Here is a 10,479-nt window from a genome sequence, read left to right as displayed (position 1 = left end):
AGCCCCACAGGGCTTCCAAGCTATGCGAGTTCCAGTTGGACCGTCCGGAGCACCTGGGGCGGTATCCAGGACCATGGCTAGCAACCCAGGTCCCTGGGCCCCAGGCCAGTCTCTATTACATGTTTTCATTCTTCTGGGAGTTCTCAAACTTTTTAAATCTAAACTCTACTCCATTAAAAACAAACATCTCATAAACACATTCCACATTCAAGATTACCCCTCCTGCCTTGAGAATCAATAATGTACAAAGTAGCAGAGCTTTATCAGCTTGCTTTCTAGAATTTGTATTTTAAAAAATAATGGTACCTTATTTTACATTTCTAAATATAAAATTATATTGTCATATTGAATATACCTATTTAAACTTTATACACCCTTCCAAGGATGCTGAAATACGTCTCTGCATCATGCTGACAGCCTTAAACATCTCTGCAATATACAATGGTACTGTCTATTTAAAATCTTTTGATGCTTTAAACTCTAGAATGCCATTTGAAGTATGTGCCAGGTTTGTAGCTAGTATTTTATTTCACATTTCATGAAACATAAATTTAATATCTTTGAATATTAAATGATAGGTAGACTTTAACTATTATTTTGCAAAATGGGTAGTTGAAAACATTTGCATTTTATGCAGTCAACAAAGATTTCTGAAGGTGATCCAGGGCTCCTGTCTCATGTAGAACTGATCTTGTTATAGGTGTGAGATTATCTTACTTTAAAACCCAAATCCTGCCAGTAAATCAGCGACAAAGCTTTCATTTCAAATGTGGCCTTTAAATGCATAACACAACAGAAGGACAATTAAAGATAGTCATAGTCTATTATCTTTGCCATTGGTTCTGCTAATGAGTTCTGTGACTTGTTTCAGAATCAAAATGCTACTCCTGAGGAAGCTTATCAACCTAAGTAAGTGAGTCTTTATCACTTTGCCCTTAAATAGCTAGTGTTCTGCGCCTTTGAGTTTGGGGAGCAGCGCTAAAAGAAACTCTTTATAAAAGAGCTATTAGTCTTGTGCAGTCTAGGATTTGACAGCTCATGAGGTTACACAGACCATTACATTACCAACATCATTTCCAGTTCCTTAGGCATCTCCTCCAGCACCTCTGGAGAAACACTTCAGCTGTTTTTGTTTTTTTTTTCTTTCTTTTTTTCTCTCTTTCTTGCTCTCTTTTTCTCTCTTTTAATTTTACTAACCTATACTAGATCAGTGTATAAAAGCATTAGTTCTTTGGAGATTTTCCTCCTACATGCCTATTTTTATACCTTGTATGATAATACCTTGTTAATAATTTAGGTGGTAAAGGAACAAGATAAATTGCAAATATATATATATTTAGTTTACTTTTGCAAGGGAATCAATTGATGAAATTTATTTATTGAAATAAAATGGAAGGATTATAATCCTGTATATAGCATTGTTACTATTTTTATTTTTAAAAAAATTTATGTAAGTAATAAGCCTCTGAGCTGCAAGAGAGGAATGAACTAGGCATTTAAGTAAGAAGCTTTGAATATGGGCATTTTTCAAAAGGACAAATAGTATAAGTGTACTTTTATGATAAAATGCCAGCGTCTGACAATATATTTAGTGTAGTCTTATTTTTAGAACTTCCAATATATATTTCTAATCTAAATTTCGTCTAAAATCAGTGCCATAAATTTACATTTTCAAAATAGCAGCAATATATTTCCTATTTCTTATTTGAATTTCCTGTGTTTGGAGGTATCACTGTACTAGAATATCTAAAATCGGGGTAAAAAATGCTATTCTAACCCCTGTCTGTTGTATTATTTAAGTGTATGTTTATTTCATGATCTGAACTTTGCGACTGAAACGTTGTGTACTTTTTAAGGAGAAACTGGGTATTCATTATTCACCGCAGGCTGACCTTTCCCAGAGGACGCTGCTGCCCTCCCGGGGCGCGCAGAGCCGGGCCGCGCGCAGCCCTGGCCGCGTGTTACGAGTGACCGGCGCGCAGGCGCGGAGAAAGCTCTCTCTGGCCGCGGTGCGGGGTCGCCTGGTGTCCTTCCTTTCTGCTTGCCCGCCCTCCCTCTGCTCTGAGCGAAATGTTTCGTTCCAGTTATTCTCAAAGGTGTTGGGATTATACTTTAAGAAGCACGTGGGAAAATAGAGGGGGAGCAAAATTCCTGCTTGAAAATCGGTGCCTTCCACTTTCCTGGGCCGTTGTGCTGCTGCGTGCCGTGTGGCCTTCCCCGGGACGTGAGCTGGGGCGGTGAAAGGCGGATTCGGGAAGACTGCTCTGGCCTGCAGCTGCTTCTTAACGTCCCAGTTGTTTTTATTGTGATAGGAACAGATACCATATCTGCTTTCTTCACAATGTTTTACCTGTACAGTGCCGTATTGTTAACTAGAAGCATAATGTTGTACAGCAGATTTCTAGAACTTACCTTGCATAACTGAAACTTTATACACGTTGAACAACTCCTCAAATTATTTTAAAGCTGTTAAAATACTATCGTTTTAATGTGGGAGAGTTTGACCCTCTTAGGGCTGTTCAGCAATCTGACCCAAATGTCCTCATGGTCCAAAGAAAGTGTCTCTAATAGTGGAATCTTCTGCAGTCCCACTTAGGGAGAGGTGTCTGTCTGTGCGTTCTCCCCTGGGGGTTTACTGGATTTATTATCCTCCCTTAAAACGCCCTCTTCTGATTTTTATGTCTTGTATTCTTATTTCATGGATCAAAGATTGTGACATCTTTGTTTCCAAGCTTTTCCGGCAGCAATAAGCAACGTCTGTGATCTAAGACAAACCCTGAGGAGAAGGGAAAATCAATCACAATATCTTCGGAGAAGCAAAGTCCCCATAATTGTATTCAGATTTTGAAAATTATATTTTTTCTTCAAAAATTATCAAGATGATATATTATTACTATCATTTTATGATTATGGCTCCTATTATGATTAAAAATGAAATCACTGTTTCCTTACTAAATGTCACATCTTTACGTGGAATTTACATGTTAAAAGAAAACATCAACTGAAAGATTAGCAAGAATGAGCAATTGTAGTTTATCTAGGAATATTCTCCTGGAAAAATAGGTTTAATCATTCATGATACTTTAATTTTGTCATGTTCTGTGTATTTATATTTAAACATGTGAAGAACAATGAGAGGGAGATTATATCTGAGACTTTTCAAATTTGACACAAGGGTGTCCATATTTTCTTTTTAAGAAACGTTAATTCCTATAAGCCAGTGAAACAATCTAGAATGACAGCTATATTTCTTCTATTGTGTTCGGAGACCAAGCCATCAAAAAATGTTTCATAAGTTCCTTCATACATTGAAATTTGAGGTAAGTAGTTTTTGAAAGGTGATTCAGAATGCTTCAGATTGATTAATTGGTATTGACCCTAAATCTATTTGGTTATATATATATTTAAAACATTACTTCAGGAAGATATTAAAGTGATCTATTTTCTAATACATAAATATATTTAAAATAGATCAGGAGATCCTATAAAGATGACTTTTATTTTTTAATTAAACTAACGCTCCTTTCGCCAATCTGGTCTATGCATCACTTTCTAATGATCATCTTTATTGAATCATGTTATGAATTTTTTTTAAGGAAATCCAACACAGACTCTATGTATTTTCATGGAAATTTGGTTTGCTGAAGTATATTTGACAATGTATGTTGTAGAAATAAACAAAAAAAATCAAATGAGAAATGCAAAGGCTATTCATTCTGAGCTTGCCGTAGCAAAGCAGTCAGCCAGGATTATGTGCATTTGGCAGAGACTCAAGAGCAGTCAGAGTGGGAAAGCTTTATAGTGAGAAGGGAGGCTCTGGGTGAGCCCTGATTGGAGGCTGTCTTCCTGGTGAAGCTGTAGGTGGACTAACTGGAAGCGGGCATCCTATGTGATTGGTTTGAGCTGCATATTTGGCTTTCTCGGGTTGGTCCTAAATTGGAAGCAGGGACAAAAGTTGGGGAAGCTGTCAGTTATTAATCAAGTCCTGCCTACTCTGGGCCAGTTGTTCCAGAAGTGCTTGTTTAGCTTCCTGCAGTGTCACTATAGACAGCTCTGAGCAGGCCGGCTTCCAGTTGTTTACTGCAGATAAGGAGGTCATTACCTGGGCAGGCTGCTGCAGCCTGTGCGTCAGAGTTATATTTTTATGTGATCTGACCATTGTCTGTTTGTATATGCAGTCTCTCTGAATTAATAAGAAGTTGATTAAGAGAAAGAGATTGGATTAAATGACCTACCTGAGATTCTGTGACCTCCGTTTATAAATGCAGAGAACATTGATCTGAAGATCTCATTAACTCCTAGATCAATGACAAATATAAAAGAAAGAGGATGACTCCTTTTCCTTCATGTAAAGATTAAATTATTCAGAGCATATTTATTTAAACAAAATTAATTTCATGAAACACCTCAACTACTCAACATCTGCAAACAAGTTTTTTTCTTTTTTTCCACACCACTGACCTCCGAAGTAGTAGAAATCATGATAGTAAAGGCTGTCTTAATTGAGAAAGTCTTGAATTGTTTTTTAAGCACATTTGCCAAAAATCCAACTAAGTGGAAAAAAGTACTTATTTTTTTCAAGAGACATTGATTTAGTAGGTACCGTATGAAAGACATTGTCTGCACAGCAAAGAACAAAGCAGAAAAGGTAAATGCTCTCAGGAGGACTATGTTCGAATGGTAGAAGACAGGCGTTAAATAAAGTCTGCGAGGGCTGGCTGTGCACCAATGACTAATCAGTTTCCCTAAAAGTTAAGAACAAGACAAAGTGTTGAAAATTACGACACAAAACTTTTAGGTCTATTTAGTTTATTCCTTCTGAGTTAAAAAAAATTTCATCATTTTGACCTTTATTGACATATGACTTTAGGATTCATTTCGGATGATGTTTATGTGACTGTTAATTAAGATATTTTCAAGTGAAAACAAAACAATTCCAAAGTACAAATATTTTAAATAGTAAAGACCTTCATTTTCTCATATAATACGAAGCCTGGAAACTACTGTCCTGTGTTGGTTTGTTCAGTGGACCAATAACATAATCAAGAGTCCAGGTTTTTCTGTCTTTCCCGGTGTCTTCCATAGGTGAGTATGGCAGATGGAGCAGAGAGCTCACTCAGCATCCATCTCAAGCACCATTCCTTGCTTTCTTCCATTATAGATGCTGGAAAGACAAAATTCCCTTCCCCAGACCCTGTTCCCAGGCACAGTGCTCCTGTGGAAAAATGCTCTGTCTTCTCATGCAGTCACCGTGCCTCCTCTTCATCCTCTTTCCTCTTTTGACTGTTGTGGCATAGACATGTTGGCTGGGACTGTACAGCCATCCTGTACTTATAGGGAAAGGCCAGGGTAATTCAAGAAATCTTTTTCTTAATATCTTTGTAGCTGCTACCCCAAAGCCAGCAAACACCAACTTTCAGACTTTTTGTTGACTGAGAAAAGTAAAACTTTAAATTTGTTTAAGCCTCTATTTCTGTTACTTACAAGGACATGAAATAAACACAACATTTCTCTCTTTTACAGTATGTCTCTCTTCATGGTGACAAAATGGCTGCAGCAGCTCCAGAATCACATGTGGACATAACATTATTCAGAAAAGAAGACAGACTATGCTCCTGTACATGTCTCTTATAATAAAAAAAATTTCCCATAAAAGTTTATCAGTGGAGTTTTTCTCAGGTTGCGTTGACCAGGACTTGGTCACATGACAATATATAAAATATCCACTGCTGAAAGGAACAAGACCAAGATAATTGGACTGAACCAATCATGATTCATCCCTGGCGCTGGAAATAGGATCACCATTCTTGAGCTCATGGCCTTGCAGAGGATGGACACAATAGTAGTAATGGGCTTCTGTGAGCAGGAAAGAAGAGAGAATATATACGGACAGACAAAGGCAGTATTTGCCACACTGCCTTGAGATATAGAATCTCTAACAATAGGTCATAAAATTCCTATGAGTTCTAGCACAGTGCAAAGGCCAGACTTAACTTAACCTAATGAGGACACCCTATTTGGAATCCAATGTTCTCATTCTTCAAAGATGGGCATATAGTGTTAAAAAAAAAAAAAAAGAAAAAGAAAGAAAAGGAGAGAGGAACTCTGAGTTGTTTTGAACATGACAAAATTATTTAAAAATGTTGTTATTGAGCAAGCACAAAGAGTTGGTTTCCCATTGTCAAGTATCTCTTCTGTTGAACTAGAATTCTGTATTTTAAAAACCATGCTGACGGGGCACGTGTGTGTGGTGATGGATGGTAATGAGTCTTTGGGTGGTGAACATGATGTAATCTACACAGGACTCAAGATATGATGTACACCTGAAATTTATAGAATGTTACAAAACAATGTTACCTCTATTAAGAAAATGAAAAAAATTCTTTCCCCTTCTAAAAACAGAATTTAAAAAGACAAAAGTAAAATAAGCAAATAATAAAAACTTAAAAAATTGAAAACCAGGGTTGGGCCCATGGCTGAGCAGTGAAGTTCACGTGATCCACTTCGGTGGCCTGGAGTTCATCAGTTTGGATCCTGGGCACGCACGTACACACAGCTCATCAGGCCATGCTGTAGCAGTGTCACACGCAGAAGAGCTAGAACCACTTACAACTAGGATATACAACTATATATACAGTATCCTATAGTCCCAGTATCTATATATGGTGTGGTATAGTCCCAGTACTGGGACTTTGAGGGAAAAAAAAAGAGGAAGATTGGCAACAGATGTTAGCTCAGGCCAATCTTCCTCACCAAAAAAAATTTTAAAAAATAAATAAATAATAAAAAACCGTACTGAGAGAGAGAACGAGACAAGGAAGGAGGAAGGAGGACAAACTTTCTCACTCTACTTCTACCGTAATAATTTCATTTAGTGTCTTAAAGTTTCGGCTTCCTGTCACAGTTTCCTTTGAAGCAAGAAATTGCAGGGAAAAAATGTATAATCCACTGAAATGCAATACTTCTAAGCTTTCTTCCAAAATGAATCTTCTATAGTTCTGTAAATCACTGAAATAATCTGAATTGTTTCTCAGGATAAAGTTTGCGATTTTCTTATTTTTGTATTCATATATAAGATTTTATACTTTAGGCAAATTCAGAAAGGGAGCACGATTCTGAAGAACTGTGTGAGTACATGCAGGTTCCAGGATAATGAGTTAGAAATCAGTTGCAAACCTTAGCTGTGTATACATGAGTAAAATATGCAACTTAGATTGGATTCCAGGAGTAGGTTCTTTGGCTAATAACACTAGTGAGCTGTCATTGTTATTTCTGTTTCAAAGCAGGAATAGTCTTCAGCCCATCACGATATAAAACAGTTTTTCAGACTTTATCCAAAAAAAGTTTAACTATTTTCTTTCTTAAAACATTGATGTGCAGTGACTGGTACCAGTATAATTTGTACTAATAGTCTTCTCGTGAAACTTTATTCCTAATTTGTCAGCTTACTCAGCTCTAGTCTTCAGAGCTGTGCAATAAATTACAATAGATGTTCAGTACATTAATCAAGCTGACGTTTGTCCTGGACAAATACAGCTGGAGAAAAATTGATAAGACTTTCCAGCTTTTAATGTGTTCATAATAATAAAAACGTTTATAATCGCTGATATTTTTCTAGACATCCTTGCTTTGGAAAAATACATAATTTTTTTCTTAATAAACATACTACGTTTAATAGAGAATTGATAACTCACTTATTGAAGAAGTATTAACAAAAAATGGAGGTGAAGTGTTCATTTTTTGAATTCATTATGAAGAAAATATATTTGATTATAGAAAGTATGAAAAAGTAGATAGGCAATAAATACATTAGCTGAAGTCCATTCACTAGCTTCACTTTTCAAGATTTTCTCTCCCTTTGTTTTCTGAGGATGTTATTTTCTTTTTCTTTCCTTAGCTGTGATCGCTGTGTGTGTGTGTGGTGGTTAGTGAAGTTGTGCACACAGCATCCAGTTTCTCTCCGTCTGCCGCGCTCTGGGCACACTGCTCATCTGCAGTACCTGCTTTGAAGAGGTGTGGCCGTGGCCCTTGGCCAATGGCGTGAGAGGGGAAATGATGTGTGCCACTTTCTGGTGCAAATTTACAAAGCTATTGCTCAATCCTCATGCTTCCCTCCCGGGGGTGCAGACCTGGTGGGAGGATGCAGTTGAATGAAGCCTGTTACCTGAGCCTCGGGTGGAAATATCAAAGTCCCCGTGCTGTCCTGCAGTTCTACCTGTAGCATAAGTAAAAATGCACTATTTGTTGCGCTGAGAACACCAGGTCTGGAGACAGTTGGTTATGAGACCGCAGCAGAGCCTGTTCTAATTGACATATACAATATCATACTGTTTTTCTTTCAATTTCAGGACCAAGGTAATTGTCCTGTTATTTAAACTCTTCATTGAAAAAATAATTGCTCTAACATAACTCACTTAAACAATATCTTATTATTGAAAGCTGAAGACTTTTTTTTACTAATAAGAATCATAAATGGATAGCCATCCTGTGAAAAAGGAGTGTGTGTGCGTCTTTGAGCTTCAGTGTTTGTTGTTTGCTTTATTTTATCTCCTTAGGAACATGTTCCAGTTGTGTCACTGCAGTGTCACACACTTTCTGCTAGGCGCTGGCAAACGCTCTCTAAAGCAGCTTATCCATTTACATTTGTAGTATCGTATCACACTCGTCAGCATTTAGTGAGATCCTTCTCAAATATTTTGCTGGTTTGATACATAAAAAATGCTATCTTATTGTTTAAATTAATTGAGATTTTATTTTAAGATTGTTCTACTCTGTATCATCCTATGATTTTATAGCCTTTATGCACATTTCCTTAAATAAGTTAATTTTCAACTTTGAATTGATGTTACTATGTAATAAAATTTTTGACAATACTGTTTCTTCAATACCATTCCTTTAGCAAGAGTTTTATGTTCAAAATATAAAGTATCCTTAAGAAAAGGTATGCATTTGGGGCCAGCCCCATGGACTAAAGGTTAAGTTCGGTGGACTCCACTTTGGCAGCCCAGGTTTGGTTGCCAGGCAGGCACAGACTCTACACCATTCATCAGCGACCATGCTGTGGCCATGATCCACAGAGAAAATAGAGGAAGATTGGCGCAGATGTTAGCTCAGGGCGAATCTTCTTCAGGAAAAAAAAAAGGTGTATTTTTGCACACAGAATCACTGCTTGACTCAGAATAAGTTACATTTCAAATTCACTTTTGTGTTAAAAGAAATAACTACAATATATAATATTGCAAATTCTATGGAGATTGAACCTAAAAACTGACTGTCTCTTTAAAAAAAGACCCTAGAAACATGAAGATAAATTCTCTCCTTAAAATAAGAGATGATAAATGCAAGGTAGAATAAGTAAAGTGTTATTAATCATGGTGTAATCTGTATTGACTGTTTTATGTGAACTTTGCAGATATCAAAAATAATGTCCTCTATTATTGGAACCCTTGAAATTGATGCTATATAGCTCCCAGATATAGTGATCTTGATCAATTATCTAATAGTTCAGTTTATAAATTAACAATCCTAAGAATATGAATAGTAAGTTGCTTAATCACAACAAAGCTTACTTTCTCTATTTATAAGGTAGAGTTAATAATAGCACTTATCTCCAAGCATCGTTGTGAAGATTATGTTTAGTGGTGCAAGTTAAGAACTCAGCACAGTTCCTAAGGTCGAGTAAGAAGTGAGGACGTCCTGAGAACATATTTCCTTGCTATTACTCAGTTTAACTATCACCTCTAAAGAAATTTATTTTTCTTCATGACTATGTTATACAGAAGGTCCTCCAAGTTTCTCTTGAAATAAGTATTTTCATTAGTATTTCCATTAGCAATCATTTGCAAAGATGGCTGGAGTGAGTTTTCCCAATGCGCAGCCTTTATGCCATCACTTATATTTCCCCCATCCTTGCATCTAGGCTTGTCTTGCGTTTTGCTTTGAATAGTAGAATGTGGCAGAAGTGTGTGGAGTCTAAGCCCAGCCCTAGAGGATGGGGCAGCTTGTTCTCTGGGAAAGCAGTATCATCACTGAGGAAGCTTTGGCTAGTGTTATGCGCTCAACAGTGGCCCCCACCGCCTCGGTTCGTATGTTGGAGTCCTGACTCCAGTCCCGCAGAGTGTGATTGTATTTGGAGGTGGGCTTTTAAAAGGTAGTAGGTTTCTAGGTGGGCCCTTGTGCAGTCTGACTGGTGTCCTTATAAGAAGAGGAGATCTGGAGACATAAAAATAGACACTAGGGGTACACATGCACAGAGGAAAGAAATATGAGGACACAGCAAGAAGGTGGCCATCTATAAGCCAAGGCGAGAGGCCTCAGAAGAAACCAGACTTGCCAGCATCTTGATCTTGGACTTCCAGCCTCCAGAACTGTGAGACAATAAATTTGTGTCGTTTAAGTTGCCCAGTCTGTGGCACTCTGTTATGGCAGCGCTGCAGACTGACACAGCCAGGCTGCTGGAAGATAAGGCCACCAGGAGCA

The 10,479-nt window shown here is 37.4% G+C and overlaps 1 long non-coding RNA gene across 1 annotated transcript; it reads left to right on the top strand.

The window, feature by feature from the left end:
• Positions 1–1,961: 1,961 nt before the first annotated feature.
• LOC111770844 (uncharacterized) lies at positions 1,962–5,647 on the top strand. The gene is made up of 3 exons (XR_002804282.2): positions 1,962–2,096; positions 3,199–3,320; positions 5,524–5,647. It is a non-coding gene; the product is annotated as an uncharacterized lncRNA (long non-coding RNA).
• The last annotated feature ends 4,832 nt before the right edge of the window (positions 5,648–10,479 follow it).

The sequence above is a fragment of the Equus caballus genome, chromosome 26 (genome assembly GCF_041296265.1).
Source record: "Equus caballus isolate H_3958 breed thoroughbred chromosome 26, TB-T2T, whole genome shotgun sequence".
Classification (NCBI taxonomy): domain Eukaryota; kingdom Metazoa; phylum Chordata; class Mammalia; order Perissodactyla; family Equidae; genus Equus; species Equus caballus.
The sequence above is the reverse complement of the archived record's forward strand: the minus strand, read 5'-3'. Positions and strand labels throughout refer to the sequence as shown.